At 32.0% G+C, this 22,179-nt stretch overlaps 1 long non-coding RNA gene across 1 annotated transcript in view; it reads right to left on the bottom strand.

The window, feature by feature from the left end:
• The window catches only part of LOC145298811 (uncharacterized), a 534,037-nt gene extending 526,692 nt beyond the window's left edge, over window positions 1–7,345 (bottom strand). Inside the window, exon 1 of the long non-coding RNA XR_013871084.1 lies at window positions 6,926–7,345. This is a non-coding gene — a long non-coding RNA (uncharacterized LOC145298811). The remainder of the gene's footprint in view (window positions 1–6,925) is intronic.
• Between the last annotated feature and the right edge of the window lie 14,834 nt (window positions 7,346–22,179).

The following is a 22,179-nucleotide window of genomic DNA, read 5'->3' as shown; positions in this document are numbered from 1 at the left end:
CAAATAAATCATAAAAGCCTTTATTGACGTTGACCGTCTTACCATTTATTCCTTTAAATATGTTGACATGCACATTTATTGGCAGCACCTGTTTCATGCCTTCAATAATTAGTGCATTTAATTATTATATTACTCAATGAATTTATTTTACCCTTAACTTATCAGAAGAAAAAAGTACACATCACGTTAAAATAAAATAAATGCATGCGGGCATGATTATAAAATCCGAAAATTGGAGCAGAAGTTGCAATTACGTTTTATTTCATTTTAGTGCGCTATCTTTTCATCTTTTCAAATATGGCATAAAAAAAACAAATAGTAACTTTAGAATACAGACTTTTGTCATTTATTTAATATATATATCAACGGATTTATGCAGTTTTGTCTGGCTTAACTCGAATTAAGTCACAAATGTTGTAGTGTAAATCTATATATGTCTATTTTCATGCTACTGAAATACCCTTCATATATTGAGCACTGTGTAAGTAAATTCGTAAAACGAAAATATATGCGTATTGAATGTTTTTTTAATAATACATGTATATATGAACCTGGAAAAATTATACTGTGTATGTATATAGGTATGTATATTGCATAAGTTGTACTAAAATGTAGCACTACTTATTATGGAGCACTGTAGCAAAAATTACTGTTATGTTTCGTATTTTTGTTTTTCAAGTTGACAGGTCAATTGTCAAATATTCTGATCGTGTAAACATTAATGTCTGCAATTTTTCAACTTTCATGGGTCTTCATCAGGAATTTGATGAATTACAAGCTAAAAAAATGTATATATATATATATATATATATATAAATGTATATATATATATATGGATGAATTACAAATTAAAAAATGTACATACATATATATATATATAAATGTATATATATATATATATATATATATATATATATATATTGTACATATATTTTGTATATATATGTGTGTGTATGCACACACATACACTCATGAGAAAAAAAAATGGGCCAAGAGTGAAAGAAGGAAGAAATCGATTTTTCAATATCTTTCCATTAATTTTTGTTAATTTGAACGGAAAATTTCTATTTTGCAGATCATTATTATTATAGCATATAATAATAAGTGAAAAAATGAATCCTAAAAATTGTAAGACCGCATCTTGGCGAGGATATAAAAAAACGAATTGCCGGATTAAGACTGTCCAAAATAACTTACGAGCATATTTTTGATATTTTAAGAAAAGAAAATGTAAAAACATCTTTTTCTGCAGTGAAGCGAATTAGTCAAAGATTTGAAGTCGAACGCTTGGTAAAAGGGAAATCTGGATCTGGTCGCCCTAGAGCATCCACTTTGAAGGACGACCACAGGCTTAAATTAACTGTCTTCAAGGATCGAAAAAAAAACATGTTGACCATAGCAAAGAATTCAAACCAGGGGCTGGAAATTCTCTTTCTAGATATACAATATGTAGATGAATGAAAGAAATGGGATTTTCCTCTAAAAGGTGTAAAAAGAAGCCATTTTTATCTAAGAAGAACATCAATGATAGAAAGAGGTTTTTCTCATGTTATAGCTAGAAAGATACAGTCTGATTCAGGAATGTTTTCTGGTTAGATGAATCAAGCTTTTGACTTGTTAGTGATGCTCCCGATGCTCCCGAACGGTGCAATCAAAGAACTGGAGAAAGATTTTTGCCAAGTTGCATAAAAACGGCAGTTAAACACGAGAATGGAGGGATAATGGTATGGGGAACTTTTAGTGCAGCAGGAGTTGGAGAACTTGTTAGATGTGAAAAGTCAATCAATGCAAAGGAATACATTCGAATATTAGAAACAGAACTGCTACTAAGTATTCAGAAGCTGGGAATATCCCAGAACATTATTTTTCAACATGATAATGCCCCTGCACACACTGCTAAAGTCACAGATAAATGGTTTTCTGATAACTCAATTGATATGATATTTTGGCTAGGTCAAAGCCCCGATTTAAACCTAATCGAGATATTTGGTTCATAATATCTCGTGCATTGGCCGGAAGAACTTTTTTGAACAATGACAAACTGTGGGAAGCTGTGCAAAGCGAATGGAATAGCATCTCCTCTTTACAGTGTTCCACTTTGGTTGAGAGCATGTCTAAAAGGATTGATCTCTTAAAGAAATCAAAAGGGAATGCGATTCCATCCTAAGCATTTATTAAAGTAAATGTCTTGTTCTGTGTTATTAGTCTCGTTTAAGTTTCCTTGTTCATTGTTCTTTGTTCAATATAGCTTTTAATGCAATAAAATGAATAAAATTTGTTTGGCCCATTTTTTTTTGCTCACGAGTGTACACGTGCACACACACACACACACACACACACACACACACACACATATATATATATACATGTGAATGGAAATGTATAAAAAAGAATACGAAAAGTATAAAAGCTTATAACTTTTCTTTATTCGTTTTCAATTGGTGACGTGCATGAATACAAAATAATATTATGAAAAAAATATATGGTGTTTATTGTAGATGCGACGAAATTTGAATTGACAACTTAGCATTTATCGCTTATTTTAAGTTCAACTTGGTTTGGTAATTCATCATTAAGTAACTGACACCAGAGCAGCGTTTGAAAATTGTGCAAATTTTTTTGAAAATTATTTGGAGACATTTGATGAACGAATAATTTAACAAAATGTAAACTAGACACTTCGTTCGTGCGATTAAACCCAATTAGATTATTTGCAGTTCTGGATACGTAAAGTACCGTGTCTACGCTAATAAACCAGAAACAATAGACCATTTCAGAAACAACCTTCAACGCGTCATTGTCGATATACAGCATCATTAACGCATAGAGTATTTGAAGAATGAGGTTCTACATTACGTCATATACGCATGAACCGCGGGGGTCATATGCCCGAAATTATATTGACATTTTGAATCACAAACAGTTGTATAATAAAATTATTTTTCCGTGATTTATTTTAATTTAAAGTTCTCCGCGTCTAAAAACATCATATATATATATATATATATATATATATATATATATATATATATATATATATATATATATAAAAGGTGAGAGGGAAATATAAAGGCAGGAAGAGGAATTAGGCAGAGGAGGGCGGAAAATGTAATTTTATAAACAATAGTGTGAAGAGATGCTCCAAATGTGTTGGTCGGTTATACGTTGGTTCAGCAACGCATATTGATTCTCGTGTTCTTTCATAAACTCCGTTATAGAGTTTATCCCCTCTCTTATGAAAACTCTCAGTATTCAAACATACACACATACGTACATCATACGTCATAATTATATTATACAAAATAATATATAATTGCAGTTACATATATATACAGGGTGTCCACAAAGTCTGGCTACATTATATAGCCAGAATTTGTTGAAGCATCCTGTAGATTATGTTGCCAGACTTTGTGGGCACCCTGTGTGTATATATATATATATATATATATATATATATATATATATATATATATATATATACAGGGTGCCCACAAAGTCTTGCTACATAATCTAGAGTATGCTCCCACAAAGTCTAGCTACATAATGTAGTCAGACTTTGTGGACAACTTGTATGTATATATATATATATATATATATATATATATATATATATATATATATAAATATTTATATACAGATCATTAAAACATACAATAATGCATATGTATGTATATATATATATATACACACACACATTTATATACAGATGAGTGAAACACACAATAATGCATATATATATATATATATATATATATATATATATATATATATAGTGGCATATATTCATATATGCATGTATAGCCTTATTAATAAGAACATATGAATGGAATGATAGACTGTTTCGGCTGAAGAGCTATTAGTTTTTAATTACAAATTGAAACATGTCAATGTTAGTGTCGCGGCGTTTGTACATGTCTGTATAATATATATATATATATATATATATATATATATATATATATATATATATATATATATATATATATAAGAAGATTGTAGTTTGCTTGAAGAAAATTATAAGGTAAAATTAAAAGCCAAGAAAAATGCGAGATTTTTTTTTATATAGAGTAAAATTAAATGAAAACAAAAGAAATAAATTTATTTCTTTTGTTTTCATTTAATTTTACTCTATATATAAAAAAAAATCTCGCATTGTTCTTGGCTTTTAATTTTACCTTATAATATATATATATATATATATATATATATATATATATACATGCATATATATATACACGTGCATATATGTATATATATATATGTATATATGTGTGTATTTGTTAGTATTGCGTAATTTGTGCATGCCTGTCTAAATACTATCTATCTATATATCTATTTATGTATATATATATATATATATATATATGTATAAGTACTATCTATGTATAACTCTATATGTGTGTGTGTCTGAACTGAGTTAAAGGTAACTTTTTGGGTGCTCCTCAACTGCAAATTACTTATGATTCTACAACGTATACGTACACGTATACGCATGTATGTAATATTTTTTTTTCTTTTATAAAATAATTATGTTTAGCCTCTTTTGTCTGATCTCTTTAATTAATAATAAGAACAAATCTAAACTATAAATGCAAGTCCATTTCTGGTGCACACTAATATGACATCTGGCTATATCTGTCCGTTTCTATTTCTCTAATCGTCTGTAACTGTTGAAAGCAGCCTAAATTATTAGCGCTCTCGGAACGGGGTTAAAAAAGTAATTCTTGGTTCGAGGATCGAATTGCCTAGTTCGAATAGTTAACTCTACATTTATGATGCAGCATGGATGAAGCGTATAGTACTTAGATAATAACTAAATATATTTTATTATATGTACTAGCAGGGTTACCTCACATTGGCAGGGATTGAATGAGTATAAACGAATGTTCCAGTCTTTCAATACTTTTAGTTTAATCAGAATCGGTGAAATCACCTATTTTTCAATCAAATCAATTAACTGCTTGCTCTAGGTATTGGACCCACCGCAGCGCACCGGGAGAAAGTTTTAGATTCTTTTCCGCAGTGACTTAGTCCAAAATACATCTTTGTCTGCATTGCATCGTTGATTTTATAAAATTTGTTTGAATTAAAGTTTCTAATACAAATGTCTAATGGCATGGTTCAATTGTGCTAAAAACACAGAAATTCATTTCGTACGCACCCATGTTATATCGTAGAACCTACTGCTCATTTTATACACTTGTACGATGATAAAGCTACACAAGCGGACGTGAAGTTAGGCTGTACAAGGGTATTAACTTTATTAAAAATTGAACTATTCCTTTATAAGTGGAGTTTTTCAATTTTCGATATTTATCAGAGACATTCCGGTATATAACCTATCAAAGAACAGTCCAATTTCAAAAACAACGACCTAAACGTTTAGAAGTCCATAGAAACTTATGCACACAGAGACATACAGAGACACACACAAAGCAAAGTGCCTTGTATATATATATATATATATATATATGTGTGTGTGTGTGTGTGTGTGTGTGTGTGTGTGTATGACCCATTGAGAGCTAGAATAAAAAAATATCAACACAATGTTCCGTGCATTTTATTACAAAAATAAAAATATGCAAATTTAGATAAATAAGCAATAGTTCCCGCGCCCCACCAACTATTCATTGTAAACTTTAAGGTAGGCACAGCCAAAACAAAAAGAGTAAGTAGCTTTTGACAAAGTCTTTCTTTAAAAATCTACCAAAAATGAAGTAATTATTCAATCAATACGAAATTTTCACCGATAATTAAGGGAAGAACTAACTTTATAATGGTGTATACTGTATTGCCTACAACCCTCCTTTTTTGTGGATACAAATATGCTTAAAATAATCAGCCGAAACGGAGCAAAATATATTGTATTGTGGAGGGGTGGTGATTGTAAATAAAGCAAACAAAAAACAACTGCGCACGTATAAAATTTTAAGGATAAAAATCCGAATTTTTAATGTGTTTAATTTTTTATCTTTTGTGTTTTGTAGTGTAAAATGCTTTGAAGAATCGATACCAAAAAAGAAAAAAAATCGATAAATGCCTGCGCATTTTGCTAAAAATACCATGATTTTTTCGGCAATTTCTTTTTACTTGATATCAACTCAGCTGCGGTCGTCTATATGTGCTAAAATAGTTGTTCTGTATTTACAAACAGTTGTTACCTCCTTTTTCCAAAATTACAAATTATGTCTTGTAAAGGCTTCCGTAGATCCTTTAAAAAGGAACATTAAATTTTAGATTTTTGAATTTAAACACGGGATTCCTACATATTGTGATGAAAGACGAAATAATTTGAAATTCAGATACTTATATTTTAATATTTTTGCATATTCTTATAGCAAATCATCTTAAATCTTATTTAGACAAAAACAATAATTGGTTCCAAAAGCTTTAAAAATATTAAATTGTTTTATCTCTCGATATAAAATATAGAGTTAAATGGAGTTTTTTTTTAAATTTAAAATTAAAAATTCTATTAAAAATAATAGAAAGAGTTTTATATTTTTCAGCTTTTCATATGATAAAACTAAGGCTTTTATCTCTCTGCAAAAAAGTTGTTCTAAGAATAATGGATTTTAGTAAATACTAATTCGTTAAAAAAAACAACAACTTGGGTTCTCTTTCACTTTTTGGCCATGTCCACTTTAAGGTAATTTTGTGCGAAACCTATGCAATAAACGCATAAAAAATTACTTTATAAAAATATTTCCGTTATACCATTATCTAATGGATTTCTTTTATAATAAATACGAATGTTTAAAAATATGGCTATTTGAGTTAATTATCTTTTTATCAATTTATATTCACAAATAAGCAATAGTTTGAAATAATAATAATAATAATAATAATAATAATAATAATAATAATAATAATAATAATAATAATAATAATAATAATAAAAACAAAAACGAAAACAATTACTCACCGGTTGGACTCGAATAAATGATTTCAGGTAGCGATGGAAGTTTTCTTCCACTAATAAAATGTTAAACTCCACTGTTTTTTTCTTCCTATCATGCAACGTGGGTCCAGTTTTTTTTTTTTTTTTATTTATTTTTTTTTTTTTTTGTTTTGCTGTGTTGTTAGTTAATGTCCACACTGTAGTCGATTGGCGGTAAAATGTCTACTCAGATGTTTACTGGATCAGTTATCACGTAAATGAACAATGCCTCAATGATTAACCTCATTTCTTCTTCCATTTCTTCGGTGTCACACCAGAAATCCGAGGATTAGTTGCGGCGAGCCGCTTGAGATTTGAAGCTGGTGTGTTCGCGCGTGTTTTTAAGGCGGGTCAACACCCACATTTGAGCCGGCTGATTCTTGGTCGATCGAAGTGTGTTGTTTTGACGACGACGGCGACGACGACGACGACGACGACGACGGAACTGAAAATAAACTTTAGCGCTGGTCCGACTTCAAGTGAATATTGAGAATAGAATCTACACGCGGTTGCTTCGCGTGAGGCGTGTCGCTTCTTCATTTAGCAGAGGGTCAGGGTTGTCAGGGAGATGCACAGAATTAAGAAAACGCCCGATACGTGATTTATATCACAGAAAAGGCAACAATAAGACATAAATAGATAAACGAGCAGACAGTTATTTTGTAGTTTTGTAATTGTAAATGTTATTAATTTTATTTTCTAATATATATATATATATATATATATATATATATATATATATATATATATATATTAGAAAATAAAATTATATATATATATGTATATATATATATATATTTGCTTTGTCTTTTAACCGGTAAAAGGAGCTGCTAAGAGCCTCAAAGTTGAAAAATTGGAACTTCGTAGGCGTAAGTCGACATAAAGTGCACCTCTTCGCATGCGCAAACAAACATTTATATGTTAAAAAGCGTTAATTTCTAAAGTTTTAATATCTATCTGCCATTATGTAATGAATCCCGCTAGATAGCTAAAAGATTGGATTTCGATTTTAGTTGATTACAACGAAGTTTTTAAAATTTTGAAATCAATACTATATATTGGGTACAATATAATAATCAATACGAAACTGGCTCTATAAAAATAAATACGAAATAAGCATAAATCGAAATATCATCAAAATGTATTTTACGGCCAGTCGAAGTCTAGTGGCCTAATAGTATATATATATATATATATATATATATATATATATATATATATATATATATATATATATATATTAATTATACATACATTTACATTACTAGTAAGTCGTCAAACTGAACCGACTTTTTTTAAGTTCTATATTTTAATATTATTTTCAATATAGCTGCATAAGTAGACACTTATATACATAGTGACGAAACTTATATACATAACGAAGCTATAAGTAGTGACGAATGTAGGTATTTAGGTAGAAGAGCGTAATATAAGTAGGTCGTTACTGAGCAGTGAACATTAACATTTACATATAAACACTCGGTTTTACTCTATAACCCTACTGATTCAAAGATCGTATTTTTTTTTATTTGTGATATTATAAACTTTTCAAAGTTCTATTCACTTCCTAGTTTCGACGTCTCAAGTTTGAAATTCGAAGTGTTTTATAGAATTGCAGCTTTTGTTTGAATTGCTTTTTTTAATTAATTTTTATCTGAAGTAGGTATTCGCATATGTAAATTAATAACAGTAAATAAATGTGTGTGTGTGTGTGTGTGTTGGTATTGTCACACAAGTTGAGGCAATGCGATAAAGAAAGAAAACGATTCTTGCTATTTGTTTCTCAGTAAGTGTTAACTGTTTAAATGCCACAGTCAACTCAATTTTCCACGTGCATTTTTACTGACGAAATATCATTCTACTTTCACTTTCGTTTTCACGTGACATTATTATTATTATTATTATTATTATTATTATTATTATTATTATTATTATTATTATTATTATTATTGTCACCGTTTGTATTGCTATTGTCACTACTTTATATTATTCCTCTTAATAATAATAATAATAATAATAATAATAATAATAATAATAAAAATTATTATTATTATTATTATTATTATTATTATTATTATTATTATTATTATTATTATTATTATTGTCGTTTCTCTTATTTCCTACTGTCTTAGAGTTTTTGCATAACTCATAACCGGTGATCGCTCACTGGCAAAAAAGGACGTTCCTTTAACCCAGTGGAGATTGAGGGACAATAAGCTTCATGGAAATCCAACACTCTCAGCACTTTTATTAGCAACAGTAGTAACAATATTATTATTATTAGTAATATTTTTATAGTAAAAGTAGTGATAATAGTCTTATTTTTTTCCTGTTATTTGTTGATATTATTATCAGCAGTAATAGTAGTATTAATGTTTACTATTAGTTTTGTTGTTATTTTACTAGTAGTAGCAGTAATAGTAGAATTTAACGAACAAGTTTTGCATTACTGTTAAGGGAGGTCAAGTGACAACACATTTCTTTAGTTCCTCGTGACTTAGTATAATGTTGTTTTTTTTTTGTTTTTTTTTTGTATGTTGTTTTGTATTTAGAATCATCCTTGATTGTTATGGATAGGATATCAATTTCATCAGTGCGTTATCATTTGCGTGTATCGGCAAGACACAAGAACTCACGTAAGTGATATCGAGTGATTCTTTACTTTCAAATTCAAACGGTTTTACCTTGCATATAAGTGACAGCAAATCGACACATATTATTATTATTATTATTATTATTGGAATCACGTACTTTTAATTTTCTGTTCGATTTAATTATTTATTATAAACAGAGCTCATGATCAATATTGCAAGGCGAGTTTGCTTTGGGGACTACCTTCTAACCCTAAAATAAAGCTTGATAGCCATTAAATAAATTACACGAATGTCGTTTTTATTCGATTCTGGAACAATTAATCTTAAAAATAGGTACAGTCTATTTACTTTTTACACACAGCGACACCAAATAGTCCGCAATCATTTTGTAATCAGTAAGAAAGATGAAAGTAGTAGTAGTAGTAGTAGTAGTAGTAATTCTAGTGCTCCGGGGCGTTATATATGGAACGGCAATTCACATCAACACTACAACGAACTCCTTGTTAGAATTATTTCTTCGTCGATTTCATGAAGAGGGTGGGGGGTATTCCGTGTATTTCAAGTCCTTCAAACATAAAAAAAGGAAAGAACATCCATGACTATCCCAAACGCGCCAATACTTTTTTGTTCACATAATTTTGTGTAATAGTCCGTTTTGTTTTTGTTGTTTGTTTATATGTTTTTGTTTATGTTTATATTTATAAACACAGTGCTGATATGATCATTTTATATGTGTTTAAAGCTGTTATTCAACCATTTACACGTATAATCGATTTTTTTGTATGTATGTAAACATTTATTTTTTGTTAATATAAGGTGCGTTTAATTTGTTGAGCCTTTACTATCCTTAACATGTTCGTTTACGTCACCTTCGTTGTTGCTTCGGTTGGTGACAGGCTGGCATGCGAAGTGGGCGCTGCACCGCTGCAGTGCAAACCTGACATTCTTTTAAAAGAATAAGTAAATCAAACTAAGTGTGTGTGTGTGTGTGTGCGTGCGTGTGCGTGTGTGTGTGAAAGAGAGAGAGAGAAAGAGAGAGAGAGAGAGAGAGAGACAGACAGACAGACAGAATGCACGTGCAAAATATCAGTGTCCTTGGAAAACTATAAATTAATTTCAATGAATGGATTCACCCCTCGCACCTCGGTAGAGTTCAAATAACGCGTTTCAGCGTCTAATCGTACGAAGCGAAATGCGCGTTCTGATATGAACTGGAAGGAAACTCTCTCTCTCTCTCTCTCTCTCTCTTTCTCTCTCTCTCTCTCTTCCTCTCTATCTATATCCTCGCTCTCTTTCCCTCTCTATCTCCCTCTCTTTCGTTTTATCTCCCCGTTATATATATATATATATATATATATATATATATATATATATATATATATTGCTACTGATATTTAACAACAATGTCGACTCAGGAGAGGTGTGGTTGGAGGTTGCGCACCTACTGCCACAAAAATTTCACGCACAGGCATCCCTTTGTTAGTATCCATAGTCTGTCAAAGACTGAAGAAGCCACTTATATATATATATATATATATATATATATATATATATATATATATATATATACGTGTGTGTGTGTGTGTGTGTGTGTGTGTGTGTGTGTGTATGGGTGTGCTGTCAAGAATTGTGAATGTCAACGTATTCCAAGGAATAAATTGTACGATAATCAACGTCATGACATTTGGACTATAGTTTTTTTTGTCATTTTTTGTTATATGCTCTGTAATTACATTGAGCTTAATAAATTAAGCATTGGTATAAAGAAAATCTGAAATATAATTGCAAAAAAACATATATACACACATGTATGTGTATGTGTATGTATATATATGTGTGTGTATATACATTATATATGTATATATACATTGTATATACATTATATGTGTATATATACATTATATATATATATATATATATATATATATATATATATATAATGTATATATATCAACTTCTCCAAAATGGTTATGAAGATTTACTTCTAAATCGAGAGCAAAACGGAGACCTATCTATAGCCCAATATGTTTAGATAAAGCTGTATAATTCTGATGAATGAAATGACCTATAACAGAGTTATCATAACCGTTACGAATCAGCATTATATATATATACATATATATATATATATATATATATATATATATATATATATATATATATATATATATAGAATGATAGATAGACAGATAGATAGATAGATAGATAGAAAAAGTATCTTTTAGCGAGTTTTCCAGTTTTAGGAAAATTGTATTGTGATTCACTACTTACGATTGAAGTGTTAACTCTCTGAAGACAAGTTTAATCGTAAGCACTCGAAATTAGTCCCCTTGGTCAAGATTTTAAATCCTGACATAGATAACCGCGCTGTTGAGCAGCAATAACGGTGAAGCACATTTCGGTGGATAACAATATTGTTCGGGAATTAATCTTATCGCTCCTGGGATAAAAAAAAAACAGTCCTTGCAACTTTTTATATAATTCTAGTAAACCTTTATCGAATTCTTGAATAATGTATCACGGGATTGAAAATAATTAACATTAAAATTTTTATATTGCTATTTAATTACTATTGATTCGAGACAATGCGAACTCAACAGATTTTCATTTTTAAATGAGATATTGTATTTATATTATGCTCCTTAACATTCTTTTTAAGTTACTCTAAACAAACTGAAATGTAAGGCATACTAGCCGTATATAACCGGTGTTGTCCGGTCGAAAAATATTGCCGAGCAGAGGGATTAGTCAAATATTATTTTCGATACACTGAATATCCTAACTTTTTACAACAAGTGACCACATATTCGACGTAGCTAAGCATAAAAAACAGCCATCTTGAATGATGAAACTTGAACGCGAAGTAACTTCCATGGTTTTAATAAATAAGTTTTAATAAATAAGTTTTAATAAATACGTTTTAATAAATACGTTTTAATAAATACGTTTTAATAAATAAGTTTTAATAAATAAGTTTTAATAAATACGTTTTAATAGATAGGTTTTAATAGATAAGTTTTAATAAATAAGTTTTAATAAACAAGTTTTAATAAATAGGTTTTAATAAATAAGTTTTAATAAATAAGTTTTAATAAATAAATTTTAATAGATAAGTTTTAATAGATAAGTTTTAATAAATAAATTTTAATAAACAAGTTTTAATAGATAAGTTTTAATAAATAAGTTTTAAGAGATAATTTTTAATAAATAAGTTTTAATAAATAAGTTTTAATAAATAAGTTTATTTCCAGTTTTAAACGCAACTTTTGCTAGCTATTAATAATTTGACTTAAATATAAATTACATAAAAAATAAACTAAATAAGTCAACATTAAATCATATTTCTAAATGAAGCAATCAAAACGCTTCTATTACAGCAAATAATTAATAACATCAGGCTAATTATCAGAACTGATTTTCTTTAATGTCATATGCAAGTGGGGTTACTCATTGAATATAGATTTGTTTTGAATGCATATGATATATGGAAATCATGGTGGAATAAAAGAGTATATAAGTCCGTTTCCAGTATGAAACTTCATTTGTGAAACAGTGTATCTTTTCTACATCTGATAAGTTTCCAGACCTTTTCGTATTGGCATATTATTGATAATACACATATGAAACCCTAGTCGAAGTATCCTCCACCGGCTGCAATGCACCTATTGTGCTGTTCCAAAACTTCTGGAAAGCCTCATGTAATTCCTCTCGTGTGCGCGTGTCAATGACTTACGTCACAGCCTCCTACATCTAAATTGTCTCATAATGACAACCGCTAAGACTTTTCTTGAGCTTAAGGAATAACCAAAGACCACAAGAAACAAGGTCTGGCCTAAAGAGAGAGCGAGGAACTGTTATGATAACCACCTTAGTCATATAGCATTCTTTGGAAAAAAAAGTTTACGCAAATCTTCCGCATTTTCAGTTCCTCGCGAATAACTGTGTATACAGTTTTCGCACTAACATCAAATTGTAAACTTATTGTCTTTACAAACACACGACAGTCCTTATCCATGAAACTGTTTTTTTTATCCAATCAACTCTGTCTATCTGACTTCATTACTCTTCCCACGCCTCTTATCATCCCTCACAGACATCTTCCTTCCTTGAATCTCTTATGCCACTCGAAAACTAATGCTCGATACATGCAAGACGGTCCAAAAGCCGTCTGAAGCATTCAATATATTTCGATGAAATTTTCCCCAAGTTTAGAGCAGAACTTCTAAAGTGTATTCACGTCCAGGTTGCATTTTTGAAATTCACCAGCTGTGACAATCAGGCTTTAGTATGGTGTATTCCAATTCTTGCTGTAGCTGTTCCTTACGATAAGAAATAATAAAACCATTATCATAAGATGTATAGCAATACCATACTGAATTTTCAAGCGTCTACGGTAATTTTAACTGCCTTTATAAAAATTATCATGAAACTTATTGCCTCGTAGGTCATCCGTTTTTTTAATATAAATACGTGCTTACAGAATGTTGAAATGATTTAAGCGATGTTTAAGCGGAGTTAACTTTCTCCATACTCCTTTTATCATAAGATAAAATAAATTCCATTGATAGTGCTCAACAGCTGTAGGAGGTTACTATTAATTAACACCTAGACACAAATGAATCCGATCTAATCAAAAACCTAAAAACGCTAAACCAATAAACCTCATGATTAACTTGGAAAATTATCTTGCAAATGTAACAAAAACATGAATAAATAACAACGATAACAACAGCGGTAATAATAATCATGCTAATAATTAATAAATAAACAAATGCATAAACAAACCCACTCGCATAAAATAAAATGTAAGTAAAAAACTTCATAATTAAAATTAGGTTTCTTCCGAAAACAATGAAAAAATAAACTGGATTTTCATTAAAAAAATACAGGCGAAGAAGTCAAATTACCCTTGCCTGATAAACGCGCGTCTATTGACTACGATAAATGGGTGTGTGAATAACACAGAATCCGATTAGCTGACTAGCAAATGCGGTATCACGGAAACATGTAAAACACGTAGCAATACCGAATTCATGTAATGGCCAGCCGAATTCTCACGAGGATGAAACGTGAAAATTTCGTGTAGCCTAATTGCCATATATATTTTCAAAACTTATTACATATATATATATATATATATATATATATATATATATGTGTGTGTGTGTGTGTGTGTGTGTGTGTGTGTGTGTGTAAAAATAAGAAAATCCAAACAAATTAAACTCAATAATAAATAACATAAACGATAGCTTTACCAGTTTCGCTCGGATAATTTTTTTCTAAACACGTTTCTTCATCTGTTTGATTATTTATTTATATGATTAATTTCTTTTTACTTGTGCCTTTTCAATACAAACTCTCCTCGACTGCAGGCTGCATTAACCATAAACGTCATAAGCCGGTTGTCCTAGACGCGATCTGTGTCAATTTTTGCTCTCTTCAGTAGGTTATATCTAAACAGAGATGGCTATTATGCGAAATGGCAATCTTTTTATTTGATCTACTATTTTTAACTTCAAAATTGAAACAGTGGTGTCTAATGTACACCTATTGATTTTGTGATTACATAATAAATGTAACTATTACTCTGTATTTATCTACTTTTGTTAAAATTGTCATTTTTCCCGTGATTGTTCCTTTCGATCTGATCATTATTATCGTCTAAATATACCTAATAAAGACGCACACACACACACACAAACGCCCGCACACACACACACAAAACCATATATATATGTACAAGTAATATAGAAATTACCATTAGCGTATGAAGCGATGCTCTTTGTGTAAACAAATTGAGCTTAGGTATTTGGACAATGTCGAAAAATTGCTAATTCACTACTACCATAGCAGCAGTCATATTGCGCATATTGGGCGATCGGTTTTCGATCCTGGCTTGAGGTAGTTGCTTGTCTAGCCTCACTGATGAGCTGTGAAACCAAGAAGCAGTACTCTATGTGGATGATTATATATATATATATATATATATATATATATATATATATATATATATATTTGTAGTTATCGACATACAGTCCTGTTTCTTTGTATCACAACTCATCAATGCCGCTAGACTAGCTTCTCTCCCAAGCCAAGGATTGAACCTAGAACCGTCGTGTTGACAGTCGGCAGTTCTCCAACTCGACCATGGAATTGACGCCCATAAATAACTCGTCGGAATGTCTATTTAAATATACAAGGGTGTCCACAAAGTCTGGCTACATTATGCAGCCAGACTTTGTGGACGACCAGTATATTCGCAATAACCAAGACAACAATATATCACATGTTTTTATACGAGTTGTTTCTTTCAGTGTAAGAATTGTTTCATAAGCATTTGGACTAGTTAAATTATTATTTCGTTAAACGATATTCTAAAATAGCTAATATATATATATATATATATATATATATATATATATATATATTAGCAGAAAGAGTGGATTTTTTCCGGGATTGAATAATAGTCAATGAATATTTCACACTCCTATATTTTTATTATCGAAATTCGTGAAATCGCTCGGGCGGAAGCTTCACATGCCTCCATGAAGTAACTTAGTCAAAAAAATATGTTATTACATATTGCACTCTAGAGAACCTACTGTTTCTTTTATACATTTTTGTATATAAACTACTTTCCAGTTAAAAACGACAAAAAAAAAAAAAAAACATTAAGAAATTTACGTGGCGGGTTTGAATCTACAGACAACTTCATGCAACACATATATTTTTTAAGTCTTACAAAATTCATTTCAGTTAATGAAAAAATATAAGTAATTTACGTGCGAAGTTTGAACCTACAGACCGCGTCATGCAAAATAAATAAATAAATAATAAATACAAAAAAAAAAAACGCTATCAACTTACCCACAGCAGAAATTTCACGACCCGCTGTTCTACCAGTGTTACTAAGCAACAACATTGGAAACAATAGCTTTACCGTTAATAGATAAATTAAAATACCGGTTTCTATTATCGATTATCGGTAATTATATGGGGTATTCTAAGACAAAACTCATCTAAGATCACTCCCGGTCTTATACACTAAAGTTCTGTAAATTTTACAGAAAATCTGCTCAGCTGTTTCAGAGTCTATAAGGAACAAACTACACACAGACAAAGTTGCATTTATTTCCGTGATTGTCTAGCCTCACTGATTTTATTATACCATATTTCTTCAAACTGAAACATAATTATCAAAGTATACTTATGCAGATAGATATGAAAAGTTTTTATATATGTACTAGCAAAAGTACCCGTCGTTGACTGGGTTCAAAAACAGCCTACAGAAAATGGACTCTGATTTATGAAAGTATGATAGGTTATGAAAAGGAAGGGTTGTAAATTTGGGTTGAATTTGGGGGTATCAAAACCAAAGCAAAATATGATGAAAGTAAAAATAAAATAGATAAACCCCATAATTTATTATACCATACCTGTTCACACTTAAACACTTATGACAATTTTATGTGGATCTATATTAAAAAAAGCTTGTTAAACTTTTTAACATATTTTCATTCTATGGAGGTCAGGTGCGAACGAACACCCCATAATTTTATTATACCATATTTCTTCAAACTGAAACATAATTATCAAAGTATACTTACGCAGATAGATATGAAAAGTCTTTATTAAAATGTGTGCCTATTTCCATTCTATGGAGGCCAGGTGCGAACGTAGACCCCCACAATTTTATTATATCATCCCTATTTAAGTTAAAACATACTTATCAAAGTATTGTTATGTACATCTATATCAAAAACAATTGTAAACGTTTTTTTTTTTTAATTTTTAAATTTTTTATTTCCATACTTTGTGGACCAGGCGCGAACGCAGACCCCACAATTTTAATGAATCACCGTTCTGCCAGATCAAACATACCGATTCCTGTGTCTCGATACATCTTCTATCATTAGATATAATCAGTTTTTTAAAATAGTCAACCATATAAGACCCTATTCGTGACCAGACACACGCACACACACACACATACATACACACACACATTCAGCTTTGTATTATAGATTTCTAATATTTTTTGTACTAATCATAATAATAATTTCTGTAAAGTCTGATGAAATTATCGGATCGTTTATATATATATATATATAACGCCATGGACACCAAGATACAATAGAAGCTTTTGGTTTATGATAAAAATAAAAATAGAATAAAATACAATATTTATCAATCCATCAAACATTCAAACAAGGAAAAAACTTTAACCGATGTTTTTCAATGATTGCTTTTTTTGATTACAGAATAAACATTAATAAAACTGTAGTACTGGTTCACATTCATTTGAAAATACACCAACAATTTTTTATGAACTAAAAGCCATTTGCAATAAAAAAGCAATAGAATAAAAGATTCGAAGCAAAGGACAAATAATTAATGAAGTTAAAATGGTTGCGCCCCCATTCTTTTTTTATGCTAGACAGAAAAAAAGAGAGAATCATAATTCAATAATCTTCTGATAGCTACCTTTGTTTTCAACCCCATTCCGCTCAGTAAATCAGTTTACTTATAGTTGTTCCTTTTTACTTATATTTAACAATGTTTTTTTATTGCCTCCTTTTTTAATTGCCGCAGACAAACACGCAGAACTTATGGAAGAGAGAGAGAGAGAGAGAGAGAGAGAGAGAGAGAGGGGGGGGAGAGAGATAAAATTGGATAGAAGGGAGAGAAACAAAGGGTAAAGTGATAAAATTGCAGACAATTTATTAGTTGGCCAATTATGTGCAAATCCCAAATCTATGTCTGACAGTGACGCAATGTTCAACGAGCTAGATCGGAAATGTACAACTCATGTTCCTTACCTTCCTTGTTATGACAACGAGGCCATTGCCAGTACCTTCAAAATGCATCGCTGGATTGCAACGAATAACAAAGGTTTCCGACCATCTTTGATTTTTTTTTAATTTTGTTTTTTTTATTACATTTTCACCCCAAACAAGGCACATTGCCACATTGGTCTAGAGGGCTACTATCCGGGGCAGCAACTACTGGGGCACTATGTTGGGATTTGGGCAGCAAGATGTCGGTTCACGTTACACTTGAACTTCTGCATGTCAGTACAGTTAGGGAAGCAGGGACCTGGAATGGAATTCCAGAGTCTAGCGGTCTGGGGAAGAAACTACTGGAGTAGAAAGATCTTTTACATCTAGGGATCTCTACTTTGTGGGGGTGGGATTTAGCTACCTGTCAGGTTTGTCGAGGATGTCTATGTCGTGGGGGCACAAGTGTCTGCAGTTCGTCAGAGCATTCACCATTAAAATACTTGCAGAACAGGCAGAGAGATGCAACGTTTCGTCGATGGGACAGAGGCTGAAGCTTAGATGCCAGTTCAGGGCCTATCAGATTGGCGACTCTCTTTTGAACTTTGTGTAGGAGCGAGAGACTAGCAGGAGAGGCACCAGCCCAAATGTGACAACAATACTCCATACATGGGCGAATGGTGGCCTTATAGAGGTACAGGATGCTTTTAAGTGTCAGTAGTTTTTTAGCAGGGTAAAGAGAGCCTACCTTTTTCGCAGCGGCCCTGGCAATGTTTTCAATATAATTGTTCTAACTCATGTTTCCTGTGAACGTTAGGCCAAGCAGTTTGAAATATGTACTCTCAGACAGGGAGTCACTGGCCATTGCTATTGGTGGCAGAGAAGGTTTCTTGTAATTATTGAAGAAAACCAGTTTAGTCTTGGCAGCATTGAATGTGACCATCCATTTATGTCCCCATTCCACTACTGATTGGAGGTCATCCTCTCGTGTTTTTGCCATTTCTTTAGATATGTGTTCATTCGTCTTCCTGTCATGCCTGTTATAGAGTGTGGTGTCATCAGCATATATACCCATCTCAGAGGCAACTTTGTCGGGGAGGTCATTAATAAATATTAGGAACAATAGAGGTCCAAGGATAGACCCCTGAGGCACTCCCGCATTTATATCACACTGTTTAGATGTATGACCGTCGAGGACAACCTGGATTTTTCTCTTATCTAAGAAGGATTTAATTATGTTAAGTATTTTACCAGTGATACCGTATGATGAATTTTCCTGAGGAGACCCTTGTGCCATACCCTGTCAAAATCCTTAGATATATGTAGAGCTACCATTCTGCCCTCCCCCGCTTTGTCCAGTGAATGGTATATACGTTCAGAGATTACAGTGGAGATGTCAGCTGTGGAACGGGCTTGTCTAAATCCATATTGTTTGTCAGTCAGAAGTTTAGCATCTGTAAGGTGTCGGACTAGAGCATGGTTAAGTATGGTCTCAAATATTTTGGCGAAAAGTGGGAGGAGGCTAATGGGGCGATAATTTTATGGGTCAGTTCTTTCGCCAGAATTCTTGAATACTGGTACAACAGAAGCAGTTTTCCAACAGACTGGAAAGCATGATCCATTAAGGCATTTGTTGTAGAGTTTGGAGAGAACTGGAGCTACTTCGGCTAGGCACTTTTTTAATAGCACAGCTGGGATGAGTCAGGTCCACATGCTTTTGAAGTGTCAAGGTTTTTTATGATAGCGTGTACCTGAGCAGGGGTGATTTTTAGATCGTCTAGCGTGGCGTCTGTCCGCAGGGGGTGGTTGGAAGGGTCCAGTGTGGAGTTCGAGGCAAACCGGCTGGCAAGCATATTAGCCTTGTCAGTTGCTGAGCAATGAAGACCACGTCATGCCTGCTCACATCTTCGAAGTCGGCTTGGAAGTGATCACCAAAGTGTATTTGGATGTACCGAAAAGTGTGGTGATCTCCTAGTGCAATCAGGTGGCTGGTGGCAGACCCTTGGTGTGGCAGTAAGACCCACTGCCGGCTCACACGTCCAAAGAGACCCAGACTTGGCTTCAGAAGGAATACTACAACTTTGTACTCTTTTCTTACTACCCCCCCCGCTTCTCCCCTGACCTGAACCCGCTGGATTACTTCATTTGGTCATACGTCGAGAACATCACCAACACCAAAGTCAGCATGATCGGCGCCATCCGTTAAGTATTCGCCGAGCTCCTGTCGCGCTTATGGAAAAGGCATGCTCCCAATTCCGGACGCGTATTGAGGCGGTGATTGATGCTAAAGGCAGCTACATTGAATAGATGTCAGCTCTACGACATAATCGAGTAACCTGAACTGATTTTTTTCAATAAAAGTTTTTAAATAACGCTGTAGTGTTGTTTTCTTCAGGGTTAAACTTTCATCGCTCCGCCCCGCCTAGAAAAATAGACAGACAGGCAGTGTGATGGTATAGAATAATAGAGACTTGTTTAAAATAAGATGAGGTTGTCAAAACTACAAAGAAATATGAGAATCATACACAGAACATATGGATATATGGAACACTTAGTGTGTTACTTGCAAATTATAATTAACTAGAAAAATCCAAACGAATTTTTAAATTTTACTATGTATTTCATATTAGTATTAATTTTTTTATTTATTGTATGATTATACGCTCTAGATTATTTATTTTATATTTAACAGTATTATTATTATTATTATTATTATTATTATTATTATTATTATTATTATTATTATTATTATTATTATTCACTAAGAACTTTCACACAGGCCAGCATCAAAGAAATATCTTTGAAAACAGCCTGTGGTGTTATCGCAGCGGTACTCCTGCAGTATTTTACCCACCGATTTCACGATCTTAGCCGAGCGTTGATCGACATCCGTCGGAAAACGCCGGAACATGGCGAGCGGTACGATACTCTATCAGCCAATCAGGGCGCTTCAAACGAACGCGCAGCAGACGAATAATTTTCATTGAAATTACACACATAGCGTTTCATTTCAGTTATTTTATTGTTCAAAGTAAAAATACACAGCCTTTCATTTCAGCTATTTAATTTAGCGATAAAAAAAAAAAAAAAAAAAAAACGGGAGCTGTTGGAAACATATTTATGCGAATTTATGTGGAGACAAAAATTTGGACACAACCCTTCTTTTGTCTCCATAATAAATCAAATCGCGGAAGGCTACCCGGTTTGGGAAGGAGCTTCTTTCCACATCCTCTGAAAACCCTTTGCTCCCTACTTTGCCTCTCTACAGTCAGTAGAAAATCTTCCAGTCGGAACTAAAGATAAACAGTAATTGTTGTCCCCCCCCTACAAACATTACTGAAAAAAAACAAACAAAAAAAACATTGTTGTTACTGTTTAATAACGTTTTGTTAAAAACACACAAAAAAAAAACATTGAAGTGTTTATTACTGTTGCTTACCCCCCCCCCCCAAAAAAAAAGCTATCGGAAAACAAAATGAACCAAAAAAAAAAAAAATATTCAACAAAATAAATTTATTTTACTTAAAAAAAAAACTTACGGTAAGTGTTTGTGATTTATTTTATCCAAATTTTTTGTATTAATTTTATCCATTTTGTTGTGTGTGTGTGTAATATCTTTTCCTTGTAATGTTGTTGCTATTCACATACTTTTAGCGTTCTTGCACCGTAGAGCTCCGAATTCTCGGCTTTCGTCGGCGTTAACGCCGAAAGCGTTCGTCAACGCTCGGCTAAGATCGTGAAATCGGTGGGTAAAATACTGCAGGAGTACCCTACTGTCATTGATTTTCATTGGTAGCGACCATTGGTCTTCACTGTGATATAGGCGGCAATAAGCCTTCCTAAAGGGCCCAATACTCTTTGCACTTAT

Source organism: Euprymna scolopes, chromosome 2 (genome assembly GCF_053919585.1).
Source record: "Euprymna scolopes isolate OS-2025 chromosome 2, ASM5391958v1, whole genome shotgun sequence".
Taxonomy (NCBI): Eukaryota; Metazoa; Mollusca; class Cephalopoda; order Sepiida; family Sepiolidae; genus Euprymna; species Euprymna scolopes.
Note: the sequence above shows the minus strand (reverse complement) of the source record. Positions and strands in the feature narration are given on the sequence as shown.